Source organism: Triticum urartu, chromosome 4A (genome assembly GCF_056163025.1).
Source record: "Triticum urartu cultivar PI428250 chromosome 4A, HENAU_Tu73, whole genome shotgun sequence".
Classification (NCBI taxonomy): Eukaryota; Viridiplantae; Streptophyta; class Magnoliopsida; order Poales; family Poaceae; genus Triticum; species Triticum urartu.
In genome coordinates this window covers 457,302,149-457,320,938 of record NC_141876.1, presented here as the reverse complement: position 1 = coordinate 457,320,938, position 18,790 = coordinate 457,302,149, and positions in this window count along the sequence as shown.

Sequence of the window (18,790 nt, the reverse complement as noted above, 5' to 3'; positions counted from 1 at the left end):
AAAGTAAAGCATGTAACTTGCAAGAATGTAAAGGGAAGGGTTTGGAGGATTCAAACGCAATTGGAGACATAGATGTTTTTGTCATGGTTCTGATAGGTGGTGCCATCGTACATCCACGTTGATGGAGACTTCAACCCACGAAGGGTAATGGTTGCGCGAGTCCATGGAGGGCTCCACCCATGAAGGGTCCACAAAGAAGCAACCTTGTCTATCCCACCATGGCCATCGCCCACGAAGGACTTGCCTCACTAGCGGTAGATCTTCCCGAAGTAGGCGATCTCCTTGGCCTTACAAACTCCTTGGTTCAACTCAACAATCTTGTCGGAGGCTCCCAAGTGACACCTAGCCAATCTAGGAGACACCACTCTCCAAGAAGTAACAAATGGTGTGTTGATGATGAACTCCTTGCTCTTGTGCTTCAAATGATAGTCTCCCCAACACTCAACTCTCTCTCACAGGATATGGATTTGGTGGAAAGAAGATTTGAGTGGAAAGCAACTTGGGGAAGGCTAGAGATCAAGATTCATATGGTAGGAATGGAATATCTTGGTCTCAACACAAGCGTAGGTGGTTTTCTCTCAGAAAATATAGGTTGGAAGTGTAGGTTTGTTCTGATGGCTCTCTCCACGAATGAAGAGGTGGTGGAGGGGTATATATAGCCTCCACACAAAATCTAACCGTTACACATAACTTCTCAAACTCGGTGGGACTGAATGGTTAAACTCAGTCTGACCGATTTAGCAAAGCTAGTGACCGTTAGGGTTTTCGGTGGGACCGACATGCAACTCGGTAGGACCGATATGATTAGGGTTAGGGCATAACGTAATCTCGGTGAGACCGATTTTGGTAATAAGCTAACCAGAGAGTTGGTCAGGTAAACTCGGTGGGAACGATCGCTCATTTCGGCGAGACCAAAACGTTACGAAGGGAAAACAGAGAGTTTACATTGCAATCTCGGTGGGACCGAACGCTCATCTCGGTGGGACCGAAATGTTACGAAGGGAAACAGAGAGATTACAACCCCATCTCGGTGAGACCGAGATCCCTATCGGTGAGACCGATTTGCCTAGGGTTTGTGGCTGTGGCTATGACATTTGAAACTCGGTGGCGCCGGATAGGAAAAATCGGTGGGGCCGAGTTTGACTTTTGGTTTAGGTCATATGTAGATGTGAGAAAGTAGTTGAGGGTTTTGGAGCATATCACTATGCATTTTGAGCAAGAACCTCATTAAGCAACACCTCATCCCTCCTTGATAGTATTGGCTTTTCCTATAGACTCAATGTGATCTTGGATCACTAAAATGGAAAATGTAGAATCTTGAGCTTTGAGCTTGAGCCAATCCTTTGTCCTTCGCATTTTGAGGGGTCCACTTCTCTCATCCATGCCATGTCAATCATTGAGCTTTCCTGAGATATTAATCTTGAAATAGCATTAGCTCAATGAGCTATATGTTGTTAGGAATTACCAAAACCACCTAGGGATAGTTGCACTTTCATGTTGCCGTCGGGTTGGTTCCTCCCTTCTCTGATTTCTTTTATGAAGTCCTCGACCACTATGGGCTGCAAGCGTTGCATCTCCATCCCAACTTTGTCCTCCTCCCGTCCATCTTCGCCTACTACTGTGAGGCGTACCTGTGCGTGATACCGTCTGTGGCGCTCCTGTGCCATTTCTTCTTCCTTCGTGTCAGCGAGGGTCACATCTCTAGATGCGCCAACTTCATTGCGTCCGGCAAGGCCAACTCGATCTCGAGCACCAAGAAGAGGGCCGACAACATTCGATTCAAATGGTTTTTGGTGGATGCCAAGCTCGCCCATCCGCGCCTGGTGTTGCCTACGGAGGCGCCCCGGCAAGGCAAGGAGTGGCCCAGGGCGGAGCTTGTTGACGAGCGGGCATCGTCAGTGTTGGGGCAGATGATGAATGACCTGAAGCCGGGCAATGCGAGGGCGGCCAAAATAACGGGAGCGATGCTCCTGAGGGAGTTCTTGACACTGCGGGTTGCCCCACTCCAGGCGCGCGCGCCCCTTCTAGGAGCTTGAAGGAGGGGGAAACAAGGCCCGCCTGAGGCCGGGGGACCTGCCTGACGACGAACTGGACGCCGTCCTACGTCTCATAATCGAAGACAACTAGGAGTACCCGCCTAGCGCCTTCATTCCCCTGTTCCAACGCAGGGACCAGGAGGAATTCGTCGCCTCCTCGACGAGTTTTGATGCACGCGGTCTGGTGCCGCCGGTGTTTCGGGAGCTCCTACGGCACTGAAACTGGTGGAGGTGTCTTCTGGCGAGTCCCGCGGAGAGGGGAAGAGGAGGTGGACTCGGAGGAGACCCCTGAAGAGGTGGGGGAGTCCTCCCCTCCGAGCAAGGCCGAGATTCTTTGTGCCCTTCCTGATGATGCCGAGGCTGACGCCTACCAGGGGGGAAGGAGCAACCCCTCGTCCCGACGAAGGGTAGGTCATCGCTGGTGGCCCTTGGTGCCGCCTCCACCCCAACACCTCCTGGGGTTGGATCCGGTTCTTCCTCCGCACCGCATGGCACCGCCGGAGCCCGAACGCCTGCCCCTCAGGTCCCAATGTTGTCAGGCCTCAAGATTCACAAGCGGAGGGTGGAGTACCTCGTGGTGGACCGGTAGGTGTCTCGAGCTTCACTTTATCGCTGCTGGTACTTGTTATTTCCTAACGCTCGCCTTTGGTTGATCAGGCTAACATCTTCGGGGAAGAGGAGGAAGGAGGGTATGGCGGCTGTGCCTCCCTCCGCAGAGCAAGAAGGCAACATCGCCCATGTCTCCCTCCATCGTAGTTTTCACAGTCGTATGTCCGAATGTCTGTTGTGTTTAGCCACTGATTTCAGGGTTGACAAGATATTAGTTACGTGGGAAGAACTCATTAGTAGTGACACCCTACTGAATGAGCGGGCTCACGCATTAAGTAGGTGCGTGTGGCCTTCCAGGACCTTTGAGGAGATATAGAAAGAACTTCCGAGTCTGCATGGAAGATGTCGTCGTCCTGGGAACGGGGGGTCCCCAGATTTGCCTGCCTGCGGCCCGCGGCGTGGCTGAGCCAGCAGGCCGTACGGCCCATATTCGCCAACAAAGCACCCAAGACCCTCGCGAGGGGCCAAGCCTCGTGAGGCGGACGACGCAAGACCTACTCTGGAGTGGCCTAGCTAGGCAGGCTCACGAGGAGCAGAGATATCAAGGCGAGGCGAACCTCACGAGGCTCTCGTGACGTGAGCCGTGATGAACGACACCAGGCGGGTGCCAGCGCACACATCGTCCTTGTTTCCTCTTTGGCGCAAAGGGGGCAAGCACAGCCGCGGAGTACCAAGGCCTCAGGCAAAGGTTGTCATTTCGGTGCAACAAGGCCAAGACCATGGACTGCAAGACGGAGGTCATCGTGGAGCCCAGAACAGCATCACCACCAGAACTTTGTGCAGGTGAAGACTACTTTTGTCAGGATAGCTTGTACTAGCTGTCCCCCTTCAAATTAGCCCGCCATTGTTGGCTCCCTTCCCGCTCGATATTTGGGAAGAGGACCAGGGCCTCTATAAATAGGACTAGCCACCATAGTGGAGGGAGAGATCGAAGCTGAGGGGGCGAGAGGGGACTGATCTTAGCCCGAGAGAGACCACCTCACACACAAGCTCACCAAGCACAAGAACTCCTTAACCTCAGGAGGCCTTTCCACCTTTGTATTGTTCATCATCAGCCAAAGAGGCAATCCACCACCACCACACTGGAGTAGGGTATTACACCACAACGGTGGCCCGAACCAGTATAAATCCTGTGTCCTTCTGTGTTGTGAGTTCGTCGAGTTCGTCCGCAAGATCTTAGCGAGCTAGAGCGTAGATCGGTTGGAGGGAAAGGCTTCACGCGCACCCCAGTGTTCGAACCTTAAGGGGTTTACCGGAACCCCATACCCCGACATTTGGCATGCCAGGTAGGGGTGCGCCAGAGCCTTTTCTCTGCCAATCAACTCTTCGACATTCATCGGCTATGATGTCTGGCGACCCAAGAACCGGATCCAACCGCTCGGCAGCCTGGCCGGCCAAGATGGCGCCGCCTGCCCATGAATATCTCGACCCTGCACCCCAGGCGGCGCGGGCATCACCGAGCTCTGCCGAGCGTGGACAGCGTGGCCAGGCATCATCCACCCTCACCCCGCGGCAAGCACGAGCCGCGGCGAGAGCAGCAAGTCATGCCACTGCAACGGCGCCGCACTCACGGCGGGAGCAAGCGAACATGCGGGCGGCACTCATAGTGGCAAGGGAGCTGCTGCGATGCAGGCTGATGGAGAGCGGCCGGAACACGCTGCTTGAGCGTGTTGCTGAGCTCCTGGACGCAGCGGCATCAGGAGCGCCACCCTTCAGCTACCGACTTCCCCCCAGGACAATGCAAGGTCGCGCGGTGAGCCTCACCACATCTGCGCGCCGTCAACTACGCCCGGGGGCTTCGCCAACGTCAGCACGGCCGGCGGCGTAGGGGGCTCCAATCCCTCCATGCCGCCCTCGAGAAGCACGAGCACAAGCGTCACCCCCATGGTCCAAGCCGGATGCCATATTATCATCCCTAGGACGCCATCATGGGCGGAGCAACATGGAGTGTGGGGCACCATGACGAGGTGTACGGGGTGACGGCCCCGGAAGCCTACGTGCGCCGCATGATGGACCAAGGGTACGCACCAGAGGACGACATCGGCTCGTTCGTTGGAGAAGATTGGGGAGAGGGGGCGCTAGGAGCCGAAGCCTTCCAAGAGCCAGTGGAGAACCATAGCGATCACGCCGGCGACGGCAACTACAGGGTACCGCTAACCTCTCAGGAACATGCTTATGCTAACCATGGGCTACAGATGGATCAGGTTGCAGCACCGATCGACGACCCCGGCACGGCGGCACCCGTCTCAACAAGGGAGACACGCTGGGGGCCGCCGAGAGGGAGCTAGGAGCAAGGCCCTTCCCCAAGGCACGCAAAACCAGGGGACACCTCGAGGTAGGCCCTCTGCCGGGGTGGCTTCAACGACCCTTCCTCCAGCAGAGGATCCATGGTCGCCGAGGGAACCGCTGGTGTCCTCTTTCCCTCCTTTGCGCCGTCCTGGTCTCCGGCCGGCTCAAAGGAGGTCAAGAGTGGCGCAAGGCGGGCCTCTCGTCTGGCGATATGAAGCAAGGCCAGTACCTGTGAAGAAGGCCCGGTGCCTGTGAAGCTCGCCGCCCGTGACACTCTCACGTAATAATGAGTTGGGGCTGTACACGCCCCGGAGTCTCAGGAGCGCTGGCCTCAGGACCTGGGGCTCCCTCCCACGCCTAGTGGACAGCACTTAGCTCCGCGCTGGTGAGAAGACTTGAAGACCAAAAGATTAGACTAGGTGCCGGACATGGCATTTTGCTTTGGATCTCTCTTTCTGTGGCTTTGCTTTCTGATTCTGGACTTAAGTTGAAGCTGAATTTTATCGTTGCGCGCGGGGGGTGCCTTTTCTCGTTCGAGTCATTTCTCGCCTTCTGGATCTTGTTTGGTTTGGGACTCACGTCCGTCGCCTCTCCCTCGCAAAGCTCCCCGCGAGCCGGACCACGCAGAGCACGCGCTAGGACTACGCCTGGTGCTCACCCTTCCCGGGGCCCCCTTCAAACAGGGCGGCAAGCCCCGCAAGATTCTCCGGAACTCGTCGCCTCACGACCTAGCCCTAAACATGCGCTGACTAAGGTAATCCACGTCTGGAAACTCACCGACAGCTTCACAAGCTCACGAGGACACATAACCACATCGCGTAGGAAAGTAAAAACTGCGATTCATTTACATGAGGGGCTCCCCCTCTCAAAATGCTCTCACAAGTTTTCCTAGGGCCATGCCCGAGTTTTGCATGCAGAATAAAACAACAGGAGAATATGGGATCAGCCAGAGATATCGCTCGCTGCGTCATCCAGGGATGTGTCGTTCGCATCGTGTAGGATCTAGAAGTAGATGTGTCTAGAGGGGGGGGGGTGATTAGACACTTAGTGCTAAAGTTGCAATTTTTAGGCCTTTTTGGTTTGAGTGGAGTTTTAGGCACAATTTCAACATACACAATACATATCAAGCAAGCATGCAAAGAGTATATGAGCAGCGGAATGTAAAGCATGCAACTTGCAAGAATGTAAGGGGAAGGGTTTGGAGAATTCAAACGCAATTGTAGACACGGATGTTTTTCCCGTGGTTCGGATAGGTGGTGCTATCCTACATCCACGTTGATAGAGACTTCAACCCACGAAGGGTAACGGTTGCGCGAGTCCACGGAGAGCTCCACCCACGAAGGGTAATGGTTGCGCGAGTCCACGGAGGGCTCCACCCACGAAGGGTCCACGAAGAAGCAACCACCCACGAAGGGTCCACGAAGAAGCAACCTTGTCTATCCCACCATGGCCATCGCCCACGTAGGACTTGCCTCACTAGGGGTAGATCTTCACGAAGTAGGCGATCTCCTTGCCCTTACAAACTCCTTGGTTCAACTCCACAATCTTGTCGGAGGCTCCCAAGTAACACCTAGCCAATCTAGGAGACACCACTCTCCAAGAAGTAACAAATGGTGTGTAGGTAATGAACTCCTTGCTCTTGTGCTTCAAATGGTAGTCTCCCCAACACTCAACTCTCTCTCATAGGATTTGGATCTGGTGGAAAGAAGGTTTGAGTGGAAAGCAACTTGGGGAAAGCTAGAGATCAAGATTCATATGGTAGGAATGGAATATCTTGGCCTCAACACATGAGTAGGTAGTTCTCTCTCAGAAATAGGATGCTGGAAGTGTAGGCTTAGTCTGATGGCTCTCTCCATGAATGAAGAGGAGGTGGAGGAGTATATATAGCCTCCACACAAAATCCAACCGTTACACACAATTTTCCAATCTCGGTGGGACCGAATCAACAAACTCGGTCGGACCGAAAAGGTAAACCTAGTGACCGTTAGAGATTTTCGGTGGGACTGACATGCAACTCGGTAGGACCGATATGGTTAGGGTTTGGGCATAACGTAATTTCGGTGAGACCGATTACACAAACTCGGTGAGACCGAGTTTGGTAATAAGCTAACCAGAGAGTTGGTCAGGCAAACTCGGTGGGACCCATTTGCTCTTTCGGTGAGACCGAAAAGTTACAAAAGGGAAACATAAAGTTTACATTGCAATCTCGGTGGGACCGATTCGCTCTTTCGGTGAGACCGAAAAGTTACGAAAGGGAAACAGAGAGTTTGCAATCCCATCTCCGTGGGACCGAGATCCCTATCGGTAGAACCGAATTGCTAGGGTTTGGCAGTGGCTTATGACAAGTGAAACTCGGTGGCGCCGGATAGAAAGAATCGGTAGGACCGAGTTTGGCTTAGGGTTTAGGTCATATGTGGATATGGGAAAGTAGTTGAGGGTTTTGGAGCATATCACTAAGCACATGAAGCAAAAGGCTCATTAAGCAACACCTCATCCCTCCTTGATAGTATTGGCTTTTCCTATGGACTCAACATGATCTTGGATCACTAAAATGTAAAATGAAGAGTCTTCAGCTTTAAGCTTTAGCCAATCCTTTGTCCTTAGCATCTTGAAGGAGTTCCCACAACCTTTAGTCCATGCCACTCCATTGTTGAACTTATCTGAAAGATGCTAGATAGAAATGTTTGTCCAACAAGAGATATGTTATCATCAATTATAAAAACCACCTAGGGAGCACTTGTGCTTTCACATCGTCATCATCTTCGTCGGAATCATCGCTGCCATCAGCAACGCCCCCGTCGCCGTCATTGACCACGTCACCTTCGTCTGCGACGACCACCACCCCATCTTTCTCCGAGGTGAAGGCCCTGACCAACGCGTCGACATGATCCTCTACCCAACGCGCAAGTCGCCCCGAACGGCAATGGGCACAGGAGCAATGGCAGCATCAAAGTCAAAGTTGGGGTCGGTGTTCAGGAGGTGGCTGAAGACACACGAGAAGGCGTGCTGAAGCAGGCCACGACCCCTCTCCTCCACAAGCTGCCGAGCTTTGGTAGATTGAGCCTCCAGGTGCGTCACCACCTCGGTGAAGAAGGTCAGGTGGCTGGCATAGTCACTCGAGTGAGGGGTCGGGGCGTTCTCGTCGCAGATATAGCCCAGGACAGTGTTGGCCTTGTTTCGAAGGTCTTGAAGCATAGGGCCATGCACGCACTCCAACGTTCGGTGTTGGAGCACTTCTTCTCTTTTTGCCGAGCGACGGCCTCGGCATCGTCAATTCGCCTTCGGAGGGAAAGCAGCCCGGCGCGGGCGGTGGCTAGGTCCGCCTGCGCCGTAACCAGGGCGGCGGTTGTGGCCTCAGCACGCCTCTCGGCCTCGTCCAACCTGGGCCTGAGGGCGGCGGCCCTGCCCGCACCCTCTTGCCCAGCGAGCTCCAGCCTCAAGCCGTACCTGCCCTCTAGATCGGCACGAACCACGGCTACCCGACGATTGATCTCTTTTTCGACTCCGACCTTGCAGGCCCCGATGGCATGTTCAGCTTGAGAGACTTGACACTCCCTCGTCTCCAGCCGCTCGAGCTCGAGGCTGCGCTCCACGGCCTTCAGGGCCAGCGCCTCCTCACGCCGCCGGATCTCCTCTTCCTCCGCAGGCGTCCCCCTCATCGACGCAAGGGCGGCCCCACGCGCCTTGACTTGCTGCTCAAGGGACGCGCTCCAGGCCTGGAGCTCCCATGCGCGCTCCTCCGCAGCCTCGCGGCCGCGATCGGCCTCGCGAGCGGGCCTCATTGGCAATCTTGAGGTACGCCTCGGCCTTCGCATTCTCGAGGTCGTGATGATAACGGCCAAGGTTGATGGCCACTAGCAGCTTGCGCTGCTCTTCCACCAACCAAAGACCTTCGGCCTCAAGATGCGAGTCGGCGCCAGCAAGCTCTTCACCAAGGCAGTTCATCGCGCATCGTCTCCTGGAAGACCTCGTGGCGGACCACGTTGCGCCCGCGCTCGAGCTCGAATGCTCGCCCCATCTCGTCCTCCGCCTCGGGGGCTGCGGGTGGAGCATCAAGTGGCGCGCCATCTCCTGGTTGGGGGCTGGGGGCTTGTCGGTGTTCTGGGAACGGGGTCCCCAGACTTGCCTGCCTGCGGCCTACGGCGTGGCTCAAAGGGGGGCCCAGCACGGCCCATCTTCATCAACACAGACCCAAGACCCTCGCGAGGGGCCAAGCCTCGCAGGGCGGACGACACGGAGCTTCCTCAGGCACGGCCTCATCAGGCTGGCTCACGAGGAGGCGGAGAGATCAAGGCGGGGTACCTCACAAGGTGCCCGTGATGCAAGCCATGACGACCAAGGGCGCCAGGCGGGCGCCAGCCCGCGCAGTGTCCTCCTTTCCTCTTTGGTGCAAAGGGAGCAAGCACAGGCGAGAGCATCAAGCAAAGGCACCCATTTTGGTGCAACGAGACCAAGACCAGTCCAACGGCAGGGAGGAAGTCATTGTGGATCCGAAGCCAGCGTCACCACCAAAGCCTTTGGCAGGCGAGGACCAACTTTAGTCAGGATAAGTGTACCAGATGTTCCCCTCCAAAATGGCCAATTGTTGGCGCCCTTCCCGCTCAATATTTGGGAAGAGGCCCAGGGCCTTTGCCTATAGATAGGACTAGCCACCCACAGGGTAGGGGGGGATCAAAATCAGAGAGAGAATCGAGAAGAGAGAGAGAGAGAGAGAGAGAGAGAGAGAGGGTGACTGAACTCCTCCTAGCAGTTCATCCCCTCAGCCAAGAACAGACCCTCGCGAGGCTGTTCTTCCTTGTATTGCTCATCTTCATCAGCCCAAGAGGCAATCCACCACACCACACACTGGAGTAGGGTATTACACCACAACGGTGGCCCGAACCAGTATAAACCCTGTGTCTCTTGTGTTGTTCTTTCCATAGCTTAGATCTTAGCGTGGCGGTGGGGCGCAGGTAGGTAGAAGGAGAAATCTCCAGGCGCACCCCAGTGTTCGAACCTCAAGGGTCTGCCGGAACCCAAAATCCGACATTTGGCGCGCCAGGTAGGGGTGCGCCGGAATTCGTCTTCCACCACCCCGTTCTCCTCCGACCATCGCGTCCATGTCTGACGCTCGTCGGGCCCGCGCCGAGTCCGGGCCGCTCTCGCTTCCCGCGTCGCCCAGACGGCTCCTATCGGCGGGCATCCTCGCTGTTCCCCGCCACCTGCCGTCAACGCCGCCACCGGCCCGGCGGGGGACGAGCAGCAAGCGTCGTCTCAGCATCCGTCCGTGCGGCAAGACGGCCGCACTGCTACTGCCTCGCTCACCCCAGCTGGTCCTTCGTCCCGCGCGCTCCGCGCACCCATGGAGGCTCGAGCTGCGCTCATCGCGGCAAACGAGCTCCTGCGCTACCGTCCCGTCGACGACGTCTACGAAGAATGGCTCGACCGCGTCGCCGAGCTCGTCCGCGCCGCAGGGGGCTCTCCTGCGTCGTCCGTTCCGCTGCACCGCACCCCGCCCCGCGCGGGCGACAAAGCTCCGGCGGCGCCCCGGCCGCCTCCCCCTCAAGAAGGCGCCATGGCTCCAAGGCGCGTGGCCCCTGGGCGGAACCCACTCCGTCAGGTGCCAGCGCGGCAAGAGCAGAGCTGCCAAGAAGTCCCTCGCCCGCAAGAAGCTGCCGGGCGCTCCCTGCTCTAGCACGTCGCGAGCATGCTCCTGCTCCCGCGCGTCAAGACCCCGCGCTGCTCCCAGCTGCAGCGCGTGGGGACATGCAAGACCAAGCTCTCCGTCACCCAAAGCCTCCCATGGCCACAGCAAGCTGCCGTGCCTTCACCACCGAGCTACGCAGCGTCGCGTGGCCCGGCAAGTTCAAGCCAGACCTGCCTCCTTGTTACGACGGCACGGCCGACCCTGCGGAGTTCCTCCAGCTCTATGAGCTGGGCATCGAAGCTACCAACGGAGACGAGAAGGTCATGGCGAACTGGTTTCCCATGGCGCTCAAGGACAGGGCCCGCACCTGGCTCCTGAACCTGTCTCCAGGCACGATCTCCTCCTGGGACGAGATGCGCACCCGCTTCATCGCCAACTTCCAAGGTACTCGCGACCGGCCACCCGCCGTGAGCGACATGCGCCGCATCAAGCAACAACCCAGAGAGACCCTGCAGAAGTACATCCAGCGCTTCAACAATGCACGCCTCAAGATTCCCAAGGTGACCGAGGAGGCCATCATCTCAGCCTTCTCCGATGGCGTGCGCGATGTCAAGATGAAGGAGGAGCTGGCGATGCATGAAGACCTGTGCACTTCCTTGGAGTTGTTCAACTTGGGAACCAAGTGCGCCAGGGCTGAGGAAGGGCGTCTCTCCCTCCTCGAGCTGCCTGTCGCAGACCCAAAAGAGAAGAAGCCCAAGGCCAAGGATGTGAAGCGCAAGGGGGCTGCCGTGCTCACAGCAGAACTAGACACCAAGCAGGGTAGAGATCAGCCCGAACCTTCCAAGGGCAGTCGGTACTGTGTGTACCACGACCTCCACACCCACAACACCAACGAATGTCAAGAGCTCCGAGCCGTGCGAGAAGGAAGGATCGGCCGTCGCCCCGACCGCGGTGACCGGGGCTGCGGTCGAGGAGGAGGAAGGAACGCAGGACGCTGGGAAGACCACTGCCCGCGCCAAGGGTGGCGCGATCAACCCCGCGAGGATCGCTGGCAAGACCCGCCTCGCGAAGGAGACTGGAGGGATCAGCCTCGCGAGGATCGCCCGCAAGGCAACGCAGGCCTCCCTCCGCTGCCGCCGGAGCCAAGGAGAAATGAGGACCGCCATCAGGACGAGGGGGCTGGGGGCTTCCAGGAGCCGCATGCGATCGCCTGCATCCTGGGCGGGGCTCAAGCCCCAGCCTCTCAACGCATCTTCAAGCAGTTCGCCCGCGAAGTGAATGCAGTCCTCCCCAAGCTGGAAGCCACGCGCCCTCTCAGGTGGTCGGCGTGCGCCATCACGTTCAGCTCAGCAGATCAGCTCAAGTGTGCGGCCACAGCCGGATTCCTCTCGATGCTTTGTTCCCCAATCATCAGCAACGTGGTGGTCACCAGGACCCTCATCGATGGCAGGGCAGGGCTCAACGTCCTGTCCGTGGAAACATTCAACAATCTCCAAGTGCCCTACAACCAGCTTCAGCCAACCAAGCCTTTCTCCAGAGTCACCGACGGCAACACGGTCCCGATTGGGCAGGTCCGCCTCCCTGTCACCTTCGGGGCACGCGACAACTACCGCACCGAGCTCATCGACTTCGACGTCGCTCACATTCGCCTGCCGTACAACGCCGTCCTTGGGTACCCAGCACTGGCCAAGTTCATGGTCGTAACTCACCACGGCTACAATATCCTCAAGATGCCAGGAAGTGGCGGAGTCATCACGGTGCCCTGTGAAGAGAAGGACGCGGTGTGTTCCCTGGAATGAGCCTTTCAGGCCGCATCATTGGAAGACCCGGATGGCGGAAGCAGGAGGCTTCACGAGACCACCCCCAAGAAGAAGAAGACATCGTCCGGCCCGGCCCCTCAGGAGGCAGGCCCCTCAGGGCCCGCGCCTGCCCAGGGGGAACCTCCTTCCATCGCATAGGAAAGCGCGCCCGGTGCCCTCCTCAGGCAGGGCTCGGGGGCTCTCCCCTGGAGGGCCACCGACCTGGCTAAGGTCACGAGGGAGGCGCTTGGGCACCACATGGAGGCGTGTTTCGAAGCACGTTTCCCTCAAGGAGTAAGGCAAGGAGGGCCAGACTCTCAGGAGTTCGTCAGCAAGGCCATTCAGGAGCTACAGGAGTCAAGAGTCATGAGAGGCGGTCGCCGCCTACCAGCTATGGCTCCCCATCCAGGCGAGGATGGTGGGCTGCGCGTCTGCATCGACATACCAGGGCTCAATCGACTCACCTCTCTGGAGCGTCTCTGGCCCTCGCGAGTGGGGCGCTACGAAGGTCCACCCCACAGCTATGTTCGCATGCCTTACGGCTTGCCGAACGCGGCTGCCACATACCAGCGCCTCATGAGGGGCATCATGGAGGCTCAAGAGGCCAGACGTTCCGCAGCCCTGGCGGAGATGGAGATGGTCCGCGAGGAGCCACCAGCGCCTCTGGAGCCTCCCAAGGCCCCTGGGCCTGGGGGCTCGTGAGGATCGGCTTCCGCAGCCCATCGAGTCAGCTACACCAACACTCCTTGGTCCTCAACATCATCAGGTGACATCTTTCAAGTTTCATTTCTAGCTGGGAGCGCCCCCCCCAGGGCTGCATTATTCCCAGGCCGCGTGGGTCCCTCCCTGCGGCATGTATCCCTTTTATTTCATGTTGTTAGCTTACCTTGTTGGGGGCGCCCCACGGGCTGCATCATCCCCAAGTCGCTCGGTCCTGACCTAGTGATGTCCGCCTTCCCAGCATCTATTTGAATGAATCCACTCCTTCGCGGCTAATGTGTTTGACCTAGTTGCTCGCTCAACATCCGCCCCAGAATTCTCGAGGTAGGAGACCTCGTGCTCAGGTGGGTTCTCTCCAGGGAGGGACTACACAAGCTCTCTCCCATGTGGGAGGGCCCGTTCAAGGTTGTTCATGTTTCCAGGCCTGGCTCCACGCACTTGAAGACTCAGTAGGGGGTGCCGGTCCAGAACGCATGGAACATCCAGCACCTCCGGAGGTTCTACCCCTAAAAAGGCCCAGAGCCTGTGAAGAAGGCGAATGCCTGTGAAGATTATCCTTTTTGGAAAAGGCCCAGAGCCTGTGAAGAAGGCGAATGCATGTGAAGCTGCCGTGTTTTGGAAAAGGCCTAGAGCCTGTGAAGAAGGCGAATGCCTGTGAAGCTATCGCGTTTTGGAAAAGGCCCAGAGCCTGTGAAGAAGGCGAATGCCTGTGAAGCTGTCGCGTTTTGGAAAAGGCCCAGAGCCTGTGAAGAGGCGAATGCCTATGAAGCTGTCGCGTTTTGGAAAAGGCCCGGAGCCTGTGAAGAGGGCAAATGCCCGTGAAGCCTGCTTCCCCCAAGAAAGGCCTGGAGCCTGTGAAGAAGGCCAACGCCTGTGAAGCTCGCCGCCCCGTGACACTCTCACATAATAATGAGTGGGGTTGTACACGCCCCGGAGTCTCAGGGGTGCCGGCCTCAGGCCCTGGGGCTCCCTCCCACGCCCAGTGGCAGCACTTAGCTCCGCGCTGGTGAGAAGACGTCCAAGACTAGATTAGGTGCCGGACGCGGCCTTTTGTCTGCTTTCGTTGCTTTTTCCTTTGGTTGTCGCTTTCCCCCACTGGATTTAAGTTGGATTCGAATTTGAGATTTGTGTATGTTCGGGGAAGGGGTGCTTAGTCTCGTTCGAGCAATTTCTCGCGTTTTGGTTACCACTTCGCCTCAGCTGCCTCCCCTCGTGAGCCCCTCGTGAGCCGGGTCAGGCCTAGCTTGCGCGCAGCCCAGACTGCCGCCGCCGCGTCCTCTCAGGAGGGTTTTTTACTGCAGATCCTATGGATTCGATCAGGGAACACTCAGGACACCACAGCCTCCCACAGGCTACCTCAGGGCCCGCACGGGACAAAGGTAAACTAGCTGACTAGCGCGTCACTTAAGCCAACCACTTGGCGCGGGCGCATGGGCAATGTAACGTCTACTAGTACGAAGAACACAAGTTTTACATGAGGGGCTCCCCCTCCAAAATGCTCTCACAGCCATCAGGCCAAAACCTGAGTTCTATTCATGCAGGGTAAGGAAACAGGAACGATGCATGATCAGTCGGATAAATCCCCCAATGCATCCTCAGGAGCACCACGCGAACCGTTGCTGGCGTCGCTGAACTCGCCATCGCTGTCTGCGTCACCGCCAGCGGCGTCAGGGGCATTCACCACACCGCCCTCGTCGGCAGCCACGATCATGCCGTCGTTGTCTGAAGCGAAGGCCCTGACAAGAGCATCCACATTGTCTTCCACCCAGTGCGCCAGGTCGTCTCGGACGGCCTGGGGGACTGGGGCGATGACGGCGTTGAAATCGAAGTGGGGATCCATGTTCCGGAGATGGCTGAAGATGCGAGGAAAGGCGCGCCCGAGCAGGGCGCAGCTCCTCTCCTCCACCAACCTGTCGGCCCTGACCGACCGCGCCTCCAGCTGCGTCACCATGTCGGTGAAGAACTGAAGGTTGCCGGCGTAGTTGACTGCGTGCGGCTCGCCAACAGCCGCCTCGGAGATGTTGCCCAAGGCTGTGTTGGCTCTCTCCCGAAGCGTGGTGAGCATGGGGCCGTGCTCATGCTCCAGGATCCGCCGCTGACATATCTTGTTCGCATTCTGGCGCGCGACGACCTCAGCCTCCTCCACCCGCTGGCGAAGAAGGAGCACCTCGGCCTGGGAGGTGGTTGACTCCCCTTGCGCTACCTCAAGGGCGGCCCGAAAAGCATCGGCCCGCCGCGTTGCTTCCTCCATCTTGGCCCTCAAGGCAGCAGTCCTACCTTCAGCCTCGGCCCGGATCAACTCCAGCCTCTCCTCGAACTCGTGCTCGAGGTTCAAGCGTGCCATCACCACCCGACGTCCGACCTCCTCCAGGACACAGGCTTCCCGTGCAGCGACATCATCCTCCGCCTGTGTCACCAAGCGCTCCCTCGTCTCCAGACGCTCGTACTCGCGGGTACGTTCGGCGGCTTCCAGCGTCAGTGCCTCCTCACGCTTCTGGAGCTCTGCTGGGTCGCTAGAGGCCACCTTCATCGACGCGAGGGCTGCCTCACGCAGCTCCACTTGCTCCTCCAGTGAGTGGCACCAGGCCAGGAGCTCCCGAGCCCGCTCCTCCGCCGCCTCTCGTCGCCGGTCAGCTTCCCGGGCCTCCTCAGCGGCCCAAGATCGGGCCTCCCGAGAGGCCACCAGCGACGCCTTGGCCTCTGCGTCGTCAAGATCGCGCTGACGGCGCGCAAGGGCGATGGCGCCCTCCAGCTCACGCCTCTCTGCAGCCAGGCGCAGGCCCTTTGCCTCAAGGCGCGCGTCTTCATCAGCAAGCTCCTCACCAAGCAGGCTCACCACGTCAGCCGCCCTTCAAAGGAATCCTTGGCGAAGAGCGTGACGCTCCCGGGCGCGCTCGAGCAACAGAAAGGGGAGCGGCTGTGTACGACTATGAGTCCGCCTAGCATGGCGCAAAATAAGGGGGCGTGGGGGAACAATGCCGCCCATGCCCAATCAACCACCATGCGACGCCCGAGGCCGCAGGCTGTTAGGGCCCGCGGCGCTTCGCTCTTGCCCTTTCGCCTCCGTGCATGGCCAAGTCCGGGCTTGCCTTGGGCCCGGGGGCTACTGTCGGCGTTCTGGGAACGGGGTCCCCAGACTTGCCTGCCTGCGGCATGGCTCAAAGGGGGCCCCAGCATGGCCCATCTTCATCAACACAGACCCAAGACCCTCGCGAGGGGCCAAGCCTCGTGGGGCGGACGACACAAAGCTTCCTCAGGCACGGCCTCATCAGGCTGGCTCGCGAGGAGGCGGAGAGATCAAGGCGGGGTACCTCACAAGGTGCCCGTGACGCAAGCCATGACGACCAAGGGCGCCAGGCGGGCGCCAGCCCGCGCAGTGTCCTCCTTTCCTCTTTGGTGCAAAGGGAGCAAGCACAGGCGAGAGCATCAAGCAAAGGCACCCGTTTCAGTGCAAGGAGACCAAGACCAGTCCAACGGCAGGGAGGAAGTCATTGTGGAGCCCAAGCCAGCGTCACCACCAAAGCCTTTGGCAGGCGAGGACCAACTTTAGTCAGGATAAGTGTACCAGATGTTCCCCTCCAAAATGGCCAATTGTTGGCGCCCTTCCCGCTCAATATTTGGGAAGAGGCCCAGGGCCTTTGCCTATAGATAGGACTAGCCACCCACAGGGTAGGGGGGATCAAAATCAGAGAGAGAATCAAGAAGAGAGAGAGAGAGGGGGGGGGTGACTGAACTCCTCCTAGCAGTTCATCCCCTCAGCCAAGAACAGACCCTCCCGGGGCTGTTCTTCCTTGTATTGCTCATCTTCATCAGCCCAAGAGGCAATCCACCACACCACACACTGGAGTAGGGTATTACACCACAACGGTGGCCTGAACCAGTATAAACCTTGTGTCTCTTGTACTGTTCTTTCCATAGCTTAGATCTTAGCGTGGCGGTGGGGCGCAGGTAGGTAGAAGGCGAAATCTCCGCGCGCACCCCAGTGTTCGAACCTCAAGGGTCTGTCGGAACCCGAAATCCGACAGGGCTGGCGTGGCCCCAGGCACCGGCTGACCCTCGCGAGGGGCCCGGACCGAACAAGGCCCGCTGCTTGAAGGAGGCTCCAGCATCAAGGCCAGCGTTCCACCAACCGAGACCGAGGGAGGATCCCTTGGCACGCCCGCTGCGCTCCAAGCAAGGCCGCGTAGGAAGGACGGCGGAGGCACAAGCTCGGGGCGCCTTGACGACGGACCAGCTCCCGAGGCTGACCCACGCCGGGGGCAGTGTGTGAGCTTGAAGCACTGGAGCTTCGCGAGCATGATGGGACAAGAGGGAGCTGCTTCTCTGGAGGTTTCGCGGCCTTAGCAGAAGGGGACCTGAGGGGGCAATCGTCAGGAAGAGAAGGCGGCACAAAGAAGATCACCAAGGAGAGGTACTTACTCCTCGATGGCGATGTACTTCCGTCGCTTCAACGGTCCGAAGATGTTGCTGCCGCTGGGGGATCGCTTCCTCTTGCGGAGCTCCTCGAAGTCCATGCAAAGGCGATCGAAGCGCTGGACATGACGGCTGGCGCGTGGTGGAGCCGAAGGAGAACCAAGAGGGATGGCTTCAGGGGAGCCCGGCTGCGGCACACAACCCGACTCTCTCTCGCTGCGACCTCCCGAGGCTCCTAGAGCCTCGGCCTCAGGAGCCGCATGCCGCGTCTCATCAGCAACTGGCACCTTAGGAGGGGCGTAGCAAGCTCCCGAGGATGACACCCCTGGATCACTTCTCAGCACGTGCTCCTCAGCACCTGAGCAGCCGGCCCCGTCGCAGCTCGCTCCCCCACACCATCACCTAGGGCGAGCTCGTCACCGGCGGCGAAGAATGGGACCATGATGACGGGATTCTCGCGGGGTCCCTCCAAGCCAATTGGGTGTAGCCCCCACTCATCAAAGGAAGGCATGGTCGCGACGGAGGTAACCTTGTTCTCGCTGTGGTACAATGTGCAACTCTTCCTAGGCATCTCGTCCGACAGAGGGACACCGGATAGCACCGTGAGCACAGTTTGCCGCGCAGCGAGAGGAAGCACCTCCTCCTGAAACCTCATGTTGTCCCGACTGCTGAGCAAGTCCCACATCGGGCGAGAATGACGTTGAAGCAGGGCAACTCGACGCCTGACGAACTCCCTCACCACCATGGGAGCAGTCACACCAAGGTCCTTCAACCACCGCAGCCTGGCCCAGACGGGGGCAAGGCAAGGGCTCGTGAGCCTCTGGTGACCCCAGCCGGAGTTTGGAATGGCAGGCCCCACCGGAGCTTGGAGTAGAGGGTTGAGCACGCCAGCATCAACAAACACCCCTCGCGTGCGGAATTCGTTCGCGGACGAAGGAAGCTCGAAGTCAATCCCCATGCCTGTCGTCACTGCCACGGCCTGAAAGCCCACACACCCTGAGCTCTGCCGGGCACCGATGAGATGTAGCGAGAAGAAGTGGCGGAGGAGCGCCACGGAGGGGGTGCTTCCCACCATGGCCTCACACACGAAGGCGAAGACAGCAAGAAGGGTCACAGATTGAGGGTCGAGATGAAGCATATGGATCTGATAGAGCTCAAGCACCATGCTGAAGAAGGTAGAGAAGGGAGGAAGCAGGCCAGCCCAGAGGGCGTCAATGAAGATCGGGATCTCAGTGACTGCCCGAGCCATGCTGGAGCGAGACGCAGGCCAGGCCGGCGTCTCTCCCCACTCGTTGAAG